Genomic DNA, 13,084 nt, shown 5'->3' with positions numbered 1-13,084 from the left:
GATGTTAATTCTTCCTATCCAGGAACACGGTATATGCTTCCACTTATTTGTATCTTCTTAATGTCTTTCTTCAGTGTCTTATAATTTTCTGAGTACAGGTCTATTACATTCTTGGTTAAATGTATTTCTAAATATTTTATGCTTTTTGAAGCAATTATGAATGAGATTGTTTCCTTAGTTTCCCTTTCTGATACTTTATTATTAGTGTATAAAAATGCAACTGATTTTTGGATATTTACTTTGTATCCTGCTACTTTACTGAATTCATTTATCAGTTCTAGTAGTGTTTTGGTGTAATATTTAGTGTTCTCTGTTTACAGTATCATGTCATTTACAAATAACAACAGTTAAAATCCAATTTTAAAAATGGCCTAAAGATTTGAACAGACACTTCTTCAAAGAGGACATTTGATTGGAAAATAATCATATGGAAAAATGCTTCTCACATTTTAGGGACATGCAAATAAAAACTATAATGAAATATAATTTTATATTCATCAGATTGTAAATATAAGTTTGACAACTCCAAGTGGTATGAAAGATGGGGAGAATATAGAACTCTTCTGGCCTCTTGATACGAGTGAAAATTGGAATGATTTCTTTAGCATATAATTTGGCACAATCTAGGTAGGTTGAAGATTCATATACCACATGACCCAGAAAATCCACTTCTAGACAGATAGAGAAAAACTCTAAACATATGCACACACACACACATGCACACACATACACATACACACAGAAATGCATATAAGAATACAGCAATGTGCAGAAAGGGGGCAATATGCAAAATGTTCATCAACAGAAGAATAGATAAATTGTGGTTGTTCATACAATGGCATACAGTATAAAAGGGGTTAGCTAATTGTAGACCATGGGTGAAATCCAGTCCAATCCACTTTTGTTTAAATACATCTTCAATGAAACCCAGCCACCACCTTTCACTGACGTACTGTCTATGGCAGCTCTCATGCTATAATAAACCATTATGTATTTTCAAAAGAGACTAAAATATTGACTGGATTTTACAAGAAAACTTTTCTGATACATACTATACAGTAGTAACACAAAAAAAATGAATCAGAGGTACATATATCAGTCGGCATTGAACCAGATAAATAAAACCAGTGGGAGACATATGGTAAGAGGTTTATCGCAAAGACTTGGCTTAAACATCTGTGGTCCTGGCTAGGTAAGTACAAACTCCATAGGGCAGGCCATCAGGAAGGGCAGGCTGGAATTGTCAAGAAAAAGAAGAAGTGGTGTACACAATCAGAATTTCTTTCTTCAGAAAAGACTCGACTCTGTCCTTAATGCCTTTCAATGGAATCAGCTCTATTCAAATTATCTAGTATAATCTCTTTTACTTAGAGTCAACTGATTGTAGACTTTGTTTATTTATTTATTTTTTTATTTAGAAGTGAAATTTAATGAGGTGATTTTGGTTCATAGGAACACATAGGTTTCAGGTATACAACCTCACAGCAGGTGAACTATTTATCGCATTGTTTGTTGTGTGATTGTAGACTTTAATCACATCTACAAAATACCTTCACAGCAACACCTAAATTAGTGTTTCACTGAATAACTGGGGACTATAGCCAAGCCAAGGTGACACATAAAACTGACCACCAAATGTATCAACAAACACAAACCTTGTAAACAGAATGCTGAATGACAATAAGAAAAAGTTGCAAAATGATCTGTGAGGTATGGCAACCTTGATATAAAGGCTGAAAATAAGCAAAACAATTTAGTGAAGTTGATGGCTACATGGATATATAAAACTATGTGGCTGAAGGGACAAATGGCTACTTTATGATACTGATTTCCACTGGGGAAGAGGAAAATGAATGGAATTGGAGATAGGTATATTGTATTTGTAATTTCTCTTTAAGACAAAGGACTCCAAAGCAAGTGAGACACATAAAAATTTTATTAAGCTTAACCCTGGTGTTACAATTGTTTATTATGTTATTATTGGTATTTGTAAACATGTTTGGATCTTTCACAACAATTTTTTCTTAATCATAATGATTGCCCTCCTTTGACCAATCCTAAAAGGCATGTTCACACTGAGCAATCAACTCTGAATCAGAACCACATGGATAGGACCAGAGAGTGGAAGCTTCTTCTTCTTTTTTTTTAATCTAAATGCCAAACATCCTTTGTTGGTTGCTTCAGGGTTTTTTTTCATGGATCGGTGTTTCAGGGAATGAGCCCCACCTCCTGGGAGCAGCGCCTGGAAAATCACAGTGATCACTGTGCTCAGCTGAGACCATGGAGCAGGGTATGAGTCATTCCTACTGGCGCTCTGACCTTGGCTGACCTCCACAATGTCAAAGTCTGTAGCTAAATAGAACACCTGACTTAAGGAGCTAGAGATAAAGAGGCATGTGGCCAATCATATGACACGTGGCTGCTGATGGAATGAGACTTGTTACACCTCCCAAGGGGCTCTCACCAGGGCCTACATATGTGTTCATACACTAAGTGACAGAACACTAAGAGTAATTCCTGCAGAATGTCAGATGACTTTGATTTATTGGTCATTATATAGTAGTTATACTCAGACCCAGAGATTGCAACCTGTTGCATGCCTGCAGAAATTGACCAACTGACATTCTATATGACATATTAACTTAAGTATTAGCAAAAGTGAACTCTTTTTTAACAATTTAAAAAATACATGATCTTTGTAAAAAATTGGAATATCTGAAAAATGAAAGAGAAGAAAATGAAAGTCTCCTAAGAATTCCACTACACATAGTTATTGGTGGTAGTTTTATTCCAGTATTTTTTTTGGTCATATATGTATATATTTTCCCTATAGTTAGTTCATCTTTTCAACAATGGTTATTAAGCACCTGCCATGTGCCAGTCTTTATTCTAGGTGTTAGAAATACACAAACAAACAAAATAATTATGGGCCCTGCCTTTACAGAGCTAACAATGAGTCAGGGAAAGTAAATGCATAAATGCACAAAAGAAAATTTAGGTAATATGTGATTAATAATGGAAAAAGTAATACCTAACAATACTGAAGACTTGTACTGTGCTTTTCTAAGCCCTTTACTTCATAGATATAAATACATTGAGTAAAACCATTGTGTGTATATTACAAGGAAAGTGGTTTTCATAAATCTTTCATCACAATAGTCAGGAAGACCTCTTGCAAGCAATGACATTTGGTGTCAAGGTTCACATGAAGAGAGAGGACAGCTGGGGGAAGATCCAGGTTAGGAGCCCTCCCAGCCAGGGGAACAACAAGTTTAAATTACCTCAGCATAAAACAGTTTAGCATGTTCATGATACAGAAATGAATAAATAACTATGACTGAAATTTTCAGGAGCAGGGGGCAAAGTGGCCTGCAATGATACGGAAGATACGTGTTTTGTGGTCAGACCATGTACAGCCTTGAAAGCCATAGTCACGAGTCTGGCTTTGGACGATGTTAAGCAGCAGAGTGACAAGGTCTGAGAGCCATTGTTTTAAAGATCACACTGCACAGTATTTGGCAAAAGGATTTAAGGAGACAAGAGTCAAAGCAAGGAGACTAGTTAGAAGGGGCCTATGATCATCTGAACAAGGCATGATGGCCCCTTGGCCAGGGTAGTGGTAGAATAATTAGGATTTTGTTGAAGTGACACTGTCTTTATAGTTTTATGTATGCCTTGTTCGTTTTGCTTAATTATATATATAAAAAGAATTTGAAAAATTCTTTTTTCTTTTTAATTGAGAGGAGGGGAGGTAGGGAGACAGACGTCTGCATGCACCTTAACCGGGATCCACCCAGCAGCCCCTGTCTGGCCTGGTGCTAGAATTAATCGAGCTCTCCTCAGTGCTGGGGCCGATGGTCAGACCAGTTGAGCCACTGGCTGTGAAAGGGGAAGAGGGAGAAAAGGGGGAGAGAAACAGATGGTCACTTCACATTTGTGCCCTGACCCAGAATCGAACCTGGGATGTCCATATGCCAGGCCGACGCTTGATCCACTGAGCCAACCAGCCAGGGCCTTGAAAAATTCTTATAGATTTTAATTTAAAATATATTTCAGGATTCCCAAACTGGAAAACAAGCAGGAAAATCTAAGAATGATACATTTTGAGAAAATGGGTGAACCCAGGACTGTCATTCTTATGGGCACCAAGGGCCTCTTTAAAGCAGCAGAACCAGGCACGATTTTTCCAACCATTTCATTCTCTCCTCATCCCAACCACTATTTCCATACTTTCATTTCAGTATGAGCAAAGGACTGAGCTTTTGTTACAGCTGCTACTTTTGGGACAATTGAGACCATTAACTGACACCATCTCCTGTGCCTGTCTTGCCAACATCCTACAGATAGAGTTTGAAATTTGGGGCCCCTCTTTGCTAAAACTCTGCCCACCTTTAAGTCCATGAAAAGATGAAGGCAGCTGCTATTGGGTTTAACCAAAGGCTAAAGAGCCTGCACTATTAATTGACCCACAGAAGCCACATTCCAATACTTCTTCCTCTCTGAGAACCTGGCCCTTATTATAAAAAGTAATGATGCCAGCTAGTTTTCCCAGTCTCGCTTGCAGCCACATCATTAATCTCAAAGTGTTGTCTTGGTCTTTAGTTTTATTCCCTAATGGCCATGGCATGGTTGCCTCTGTTTTCTGACTAGAGTTTCCCTAATGTCTGGATTTTGTTGATTAAATCCTCATGATGTAATTCAACATGGTCTTCTGTTTTCTATATTCCTATAAAGTTATCAACCTCGATGCATATCAACCTTGCAACTCAACGAAGCAGGGCTATTAATGTCCCTACTTTACAGGGGAATAAACTGAGGCACAGAGAGGTTTCATACTAGAGGTCGTATAGCCAGTGTTTGAATCCAAGCAGATGATTCTAACTTCTATGCTGCACACAAAAAAATATGTCAGAAGAATATTATGCAACTCCCTTTGGTTGAACATTCTCTAGGAGCAGATGATTGGTTGGCTCGTAAGCCTAAAAATCAATTCAATCAACTAGCAACAGTTACTGAGCACCTACAGCATGTGCTGAGCTAAACTGTGGGATACCAAGATGGACAAGATGATGTTGAAGATGATAATAGCTGCCATAATGAGCACTTGCTGTGCACCACATCCTGTGCTAGATGCTATGAATACAGCAGTGATCAGTCACAGTGAATTTTGTTATGGAGCTCAGTCTTATGAGAGATAAACAACAGTTTGTTAAGTGCTCTAATGGGGATTGCTCAGAGCTGTGCTGACCAATCCAGTAGCCACTAGCCATGTGTGACTATTTATATTTAAATCAGTTACAATTAAATAAAATTTGACTTAGGGTGGGGATGTGCAAGGCCAATGCCAAGATGTCAAGGAATGCCTTAGCTGGTCTGGGAAGTTATTAGCATGAGATGACTCAGTCCTTCCTGCAGGCATGGATTTTGAATGCCAATTCTTTCTAAACAACGTTTATGGGTGTGTCATAAAACGGATCTGTTCAGGGACAGGGCAAAGGCACGGCTCATATCACTCTGATCTCAGAAAGTTTTTTCAACATCAAAGTGGAGTTTGTCTCTCCCCAGCAGGAAAGTCTTCAGGAAAAGGGAAGAGAGGTGCTTGGGGCCATACTTTGTTTTAAGAATGCATCACCATGTTTCCCTGTCTCCTGTACCTCACTTCAAACAACGAATCCCAGCTCCAGAGTGAGCAAGACATTTAGTCAGAGAGTGCAGAATTCGTTTTTGGAATTTTATATATTTTTAAATTTTTATTAATTTTAACAAGAGAGAAAGAGAGAGAGAGAGAGAGAGAGAGAGGGAGGGAGAGGAACATCAGTCTTTTCCAGTATGTACCCTGACTAGGGATCGAGGTGGCCACTTCTCTGCTTCCAGATGATGCTCTAACCAACTGAACCACACACTAGGGTGGGTTTTGGAATTTTATATTAATATATTATTATGTACTTAACTTTATGGGAAAAATAATTCAATTCATATTAATGTCTAAATTGACTTGTGAACATGTAAATATGACATTCAGGCTGTGCATGTGTTTTATATAGTGTGTTTACTGTTCACATACTATTTGTTACACTTTTTTTTTGTCTTGAGTTATCTCACATACATTTTTTTGCACATCAGTACAGAAAAAAATAAGACTTTAATAATGGTTTATAACAATCAATCTTCAACTATTGGCTATTGGGTTTATTTCCTGTCACTACCAAAAATATCAATGTAATAAATAGTTTTGTACAATCATATTGTTAATTTTTTTTCTAGAAAATATTCCCCAAAGTGGGATGACTAGAACAGAGGTATTAATAATTGTATGCTTCTTGTGAGTTGCTCTCTAAAAAGATTATGCTAATATTCATTTGGTATACCTGTTCCCCCAAACCCCAATCAAGAATGAGTTTTGAATTTTTATGTTGCTTTTGGTAATTTAAGGCATCTGGGGTCAGGGAGAATCTTAGCCCTATTAGTTTAGGGACCTTACTGAGCCTTTCTGCCTCAACTGTGAATATGGATAATAAGAATACTTTTCCAGGTTAGGGATTGAATGAGATAGTTCAGGCAAACCACCTGGCACAGGGCTTGATACACAATATGTAAGTGAGCAATGCCTACTTCTCCCCCTTCACAAGGGTGCAGAGTTAATTTGGAGCTTTCACATTGCATTTTTCTTTCATTGCTGCTGAGGTTGCATTTGTTTTATGAGATTATTTGTTACTGGAATTCCTGTAGAATATTGTAAAGCCTCTGTCCCTTCTCACTCTTCTCCATCTCCTCTGTCCCACAGGATGCCCAGTCTTGAACTAGACTCCACCATCCTTTATTTTACAACTGGTCCAAGACTATCATTATGACATCCAGACTTCAGGAAGAGTGCCAAGGTACAGAGCATTGCCCCTCCGCCTAGCATCTCCCCCACCACACACACACAAACTCAGTGTTGCAGAATCACAGACTCTCCAACTTGAAATCAAATAGTTATTTGTCAAACTTTCCAAAGGGTGCTTGACAGTTTTTATCCACACTAATGGTCTCTTCTCAAAATTTATTAAGGCCTTGGTTGGTTGGCTCAGTGTATAGAGAGTTGGCCTGGTATGGACATCCTGGGTTTGATCCCGGGTCAGGGCACACATGAGAAGTGACCATCTGCTTCTCTTCATCTCTTTACTCCCTTTTTCTTTCTCTTCCTCTCCTGCAGCCAGTGGCTTCACGGGTCTGAGCATCAGCCTTAGGCACTGAGGATAGCTCAGTCGATTCGTGCATCAGCCCCACATGGGGTTGCCAGGTGGACCCTGATTGAGGCACATGCAGGAGTCTATCTCCCCTTCTCTCACTTAAAAAAATACATTTATTAAATAATACCTGTTGGATAAATACTATGATGAATTTAAGGTGAAGCTAGAATTTGGCCTCTTTGTTCTCAGTCACCAGGCAACCCAGTCAGCACTTTTATCAGCTACAGTCATTTTTCAAGTAACGGTATTTTGGAACACCTTTGAGAAACTCTTTAGGTTCTTAATGTGTTAGTCTTCTGCTGATAGCACTCAGTATTTTATTTAATTGAACATCTCCCATGTAGCTTATACTTGAAACCTCTAAGATCTACCTCCTTCTAGTTAACAGATGGTGCTAAAGTTGAAAAGTTATAAAGAGACATGAATATATTATTTAAAGTTATAAAAGTAATAACTATCACAAAAATAAGAAACCATAGAAATTGGGTGGCAGACAGGTAAGGATGTAGGAGGTAATAACCTGTTTTAATTTCCTTCTCTTTCAGAGTAGAACGTTAAAGATGCTTTTAAGAAAAGTAAAACCATATTATTTAATCTTAAAACGAAAGCCACCAGAAGAATAAAAAACCAGAAACTTTTAAAAAGTGGTCTGCTCGCTGATCAGGCGGTGGCACAGTGGATAGAGCATCGATCCAACTGGGACGTGGAGGACCCTGGTTCAAAACCCTGAGTTTGCCAGCTTGCAAGCAGGCTCATCTGGTTTGAGCAAGGCTCACCAGCTTAAGCCCAAGGTCGCTGGCTTGAGAAAGGGGTTACTTGGTCTGCTGTAGCCCCCCAGTCAAGGCACATATGAGAAAGCAATCAATGAACAACTAAGGTGCTGCAACAAAGAATTGATGCTTCTCATCTCTCTCCCTGTCTGTCCCTATCTGTTCCTCTCTCTGTCTCTCCCTGTCTCTGTCACCAAAAAAAAAAAAAAGAAAGAAAGAAAAAGTGGTCTGCTATGAGACTAGAACTAGAGGTTGGATGGTGAGTGGGAAGGAAAATCTTACTTTTAATTTTAAACTTTTATATGGTTTGAAATTTTCTGATATGTGCATGTTATTTGCCTTTTAAAAGCAATTGCTTTATTGAGATTGATTTACAAACCATTCAATTCACCCATTTAAATGTACAAATCAACGTTCTTCAGCACATTTAGAGTTGTGCCTCCTTACTGCTATCAACTTTAGAACATTTTTATCACCTCCTCTCCAAATCCAGTACCCATTAATAGTCACTCCCCATCTCCCCGTCAGGTGCCCTCTTTCATCCTACGCAACCACTAATCTATTTTCTGTCTTTATATATTTGCCCATTCTGAAAATTTCATATAAATGAAATCATACAACATGTAGCCTTTAGTATCTGGTGTTTTTCAGTTAGCATAATGTTTTCAAGATTCATCCATGTAGTAGCATGTATGAGTACTACATTCCTTTTTATTGCCAAATAATACTTTATTATATGGAACTACATTTTAATTTTTATTTATTCATTTTAGAGAGGAGAGGGAGAGAGAGAGAGAAAGAGAGAGAGAGAGAGGAGAGACAGAGAGAGAGAAGGGGGGGGAGGAGCTGGAAGCATCAACTCCCATATGTGCCTTGACCAGGCAAACCCAGGGTTTTGAACCGGCGACCTCAGCATTTCCAGGTCGAGGCTTTATCCACTGCGCCACCACAGGTCAGGCAATGGAACTACATTTTATTTATCCATTCCTAAGTTATTGGAAATTTGGTTGTCCCCCCCCTCTCTTTTGTCTCCCCAAAAGAGAATAACCAATTCTCTTTTGGCTATTGTGAATAATGCTGCTATGAACATTTGTGTACAAGTTGTCATGTGAATATATGTTTTCATTCCTCTTGAGCAAATACCTGGCAATGAAATTGCCAGGTCATAAAGTAACTCTATGTTTAACCTTTTACTAGAACTTCAGACTATTCTGCAAAAGACTGTATCTTTTCACATTCCCATCAGCACTGCATGAGGGCTCCAGTGTCTTCACATCCTCACCAACACTTGGTTTCATGTCTTTCTGATTCTAGCCACCCCAGCGAGTATGAAGTGGTAGTATCTTACTGTGGTTTTGATTTGATTTGCTTTTCTCTACTGGCTAATAATGTTGAGTTTTATTTCATGTGCTTCCTGGCCATTTGTATATCTTCTATAAAGGAATGTCCGTTCAGAATCTTTGCCTTGTGCACATGTTATTTTAACCTAAAAAGTCGTATGACTGTCTTAAAGCATAGTCAGCAAATACCAAATGCTGGAGACAGTAATTTCTGATGAAGGAAATTGAAGTAATTTTTTTTGCCTTTATAAATTTTTCAAAATTCTTAAAACACACAAATTTTTGTCATCATCAAATGTTAATATTTTTTTCAATTGTTTACCATTCTCTGATTCAAAAACTAGCACAGATTTTTTTTTAAGAGCAGACACAACATTAACCCGAAGGCAACAATAGCTAACATTGTAGCAGATTACTCTCCAAGACATTTTTCTAGACTTTCTGTACTTTTCTGAGATTGTACTATATGGTCAAGTTCAAATTATGCCTTTTATTCTTATAATATCATAAACAAACCCCTGCATATTAAACAAATCTCTTCAATCATTTCCTCTTAAAGTCTCCAGAAGAAACACCACCATACTTCTCAGTATGGAGAATGGTCACAATAGAGGGCTTCTTTCTTACACTCACTACTTAAAAAATTAAGGGAAAATATTAAGTCACACAACAGAGACCTATACACAATTTTCCCAGCCCATGGAAAATACAAACCAAAGGGAAAGAACTTGGAGAGGATGTAACCTGCTTCGTTGCTGCAGTCTGATACTCTCTCCCTACTTCGTGCAGAAAAAGACAGAGAAAGCTTTATGCAGTATGAAGAAACTGGTAAGCTCTCCAACCTTTCTAACTTACATCTTCATGCTGTGGCTTTGTCTTTTAGTGTAAAGTATCAATAAATCCTCACAGTATCCCCCAACTTTTACATTTTTAAATAATTTATTAATTGATTTAGAGAGAGAGAAAAGGAGAGAGATAGACAGAATATTGATCTCTTTCTTTGTGTGCCCTGACAGGGGACAGAACTGGCGACTTTTGCATGTCGGGACGAGGCTCTAACCAACTGAGCATCCAGCCAGGGCTACATATTTACTTAAAGGATATTTGTGCTAGAAAAAACTACATCCCTCTTGCTTGCCCCACAGTCTTTTTCTTTCCCTCATTATGATCCTTACTCCCGAAACCACCTGTGCCATCAGGCCAGGGTGACTGCAGGCAGAGCCAAGACTTATTTATGTTTCTGCATTTTCCTCCCAAAGCTCCAGAGTTTCCAGTTACAGCAAAAGCTGCCCGCACAGATTCTACCTTCTCCCATGATAATGGAAGCAATTGCGCTTTCCTGATGGCCAGAGCTCTGGTAAAGACTTCTTTTCACAGTTGCTTCATGTGTTCAATTTTCTGTAATAATGTAGGCTGTTGAGTCTTTTTGTTTTCGTGTATGTCCATAAACACTTTCAAAACAGCAATGTCATCCAAAACTACACACATACAAAGGCCAAAAATATGGAGAAAACACCCAGATACAAGCACAGGAGTTAACCTGACTACTGAAGACTTCCCCTACTTAGTCTTTAATCGTAGCTGTTCAAGAATAAACTTAAGATGAATGATTTATTTTTAATGTAGTACATTAGGCAGAGGATATAGTGCTCACCAATATCTGTATTCTCCTCTTCCCCAACACGGCTGTTATACATATGTTTCCAGCCATTAGATTAGGTGGGGCCATGGATTGAGTTCTACACAATGGGATGTGGGCGGATATAATATTTGCCACTTCCATACCTGGCACCCTAATTTTTTGCTTTCTTCCTGTTCAGCAGGGATTTTGGAGACCGAATGTTAAAAATCCTGGTGCCACAAATGGAAGGAGCCAGGGTCTCTGAATGACTGCATGAAGTCAACTCTATCACCATACCATGGGGAACAGAGACATGAATAAGAAATGGACCTTTATTATATTAGTCCACTGAGGATTGAGGGTTGTATATTACATCAGCTTGTGTAACATATTTTCTTTTCTATCTCCTACCCCCAACAAAGTATTCTAGGCTGTATGACAGCTCATGGACAATGCCTTTAAAGAGGTGTCAAAACAAAAGCTCCAGTTTGCTAGCAAAGCATTGAAATTCAAATATCGCCAAGAGGAGAAGCTTGCTAGTAAGGTTCTACCTAAATGGTTGTAAGTCCAGGAAAGTCCCTAAATGTTTTGAGAAGTAAAAGCACAAATCAAAGCCGTCCTTCAGGTGCAGTCACGTGGTGAGGTGTCACAGAGGACTTGAGAAATCTTAAAGAGGGCTTCACTGGTTGACTAAAGTTAGCATTCAGTTCTCTTCAACAACTATTGTGTCATTAACATCATGGGTACCACCTCCTTTCCGGAAGCAAAACTGGAAAACTCCCAAGTCCTGACTCTGAACGATGTTGCTCCATACAGAGCAGAGCCAGTCTCGCTCACAGTAAGCACCTGAGCCCTTCCTGAAATGGTGACAGGAAGGCATCAGCTACACAGATGTTCTGGGTGGACAGCTATTGTCTCTATTTAGGAAGCTTGAGTGTCTTTGTTGAATTCATTACCTTTTCTTCTTTATCAGCTTTCCCTGTAGATTCATTTCTTGGTATTCTTTCTATACCTGCTGCCCTTTTATCGTGACCATGATGTCAAATGTATTCAGTATTGATAAGAAATTCTGTTAACATTTCAAGGAGGCAGAAAACAACTGAGTATTTCATATATTAGAGCAAAGAAGATTATGGCATGAAACACCTATGCTAAGTCATGATGAATCCCGGACACGTTCTGCTGACCATCTCCTGCTCTAGGGGTAAGATGGCAGCCCTGGGTTTTATTCCTAGTTCTACAGCTGGGTTTGTGACTTTAGGTAAGTTACTTCTACATAGTATTCCCCAGGGTACAATAATTGCAATAGATTTTGCAGGTTTTGATTTGAGGAACATTGCTGACTCATTTCTGCCTCCTTCACTTACTTCAAACTTTTAAACCAGCCTCTCCAATCAAAAGGGGGTTTCTTTTTCTCATATGAAGACTTTGACTTTCAGTTTCCTTGATACCTAAGTTCAGACTTGATATTAAAAAATACATACATATAAATGTTAATGTCTTTAGGATGCTTTCAGAAATAAAACTGGGTTCTCTGTGCTGTACTAACAGTTCTCTACTTTTTCCCCTTCTCCTTCCCCTGCATTCTGATATTCTCTCACTCCTTATTCACTCTTCAAATCAAACACTATTAAATATAAATATATATATATTTAATATATAGATTATATATATTACTACTTCTGGGAAATATGAACATTCACCTAGAAAAGATACATATGTGAATCTGTTTCTAATAAGAAAAAAAATATTGAAGAGAAAAGGAGTAACTGAAGTCAACAGAAAACAGATTGTACAGACTAGTGGAAATTAGATAAGAAGTTTTAAAGGCATATTGTGTTTGTAAATGTAAAAACAACATAATGCTGAAATTTTTTCAATTTTAGAATTTCCCTACCCTAGCATAAGAACTGTATTTTTAATTGCTTTTCTTCAGGAGATGTTCATATGCATATTGTCACCTAATTATAATCTCAATGCATATAATTTTCTATTCTGGTAGATTCATTAGAGAAACCTTTTTAAGCTCTTTTTCATATTTCTTGGATGAATTACCAGGAATTTTAGAGAACCTTTTAAGGGTCAGACCTGAATACCTGCTAACATTGGGCATCCAGTTTT

This window comes from Saccopteryx bilineata, chromosome 2 (assembly GCF_036850765.1).
Source record: "Saccopteryx bilineata isolate mSacBil1 chromosome 2, mSacBil1_pri_phased_curated, whole genome shotgun sequence".
NCBI lineage: Eukaryota > Metazoa > Chordata > Mammalia > Chiroptera > Emballonuridae > Saccopteryx > Saccopteryx bilineata.
Note: the sequence above shows the minus strand (reverse complement) of the source record.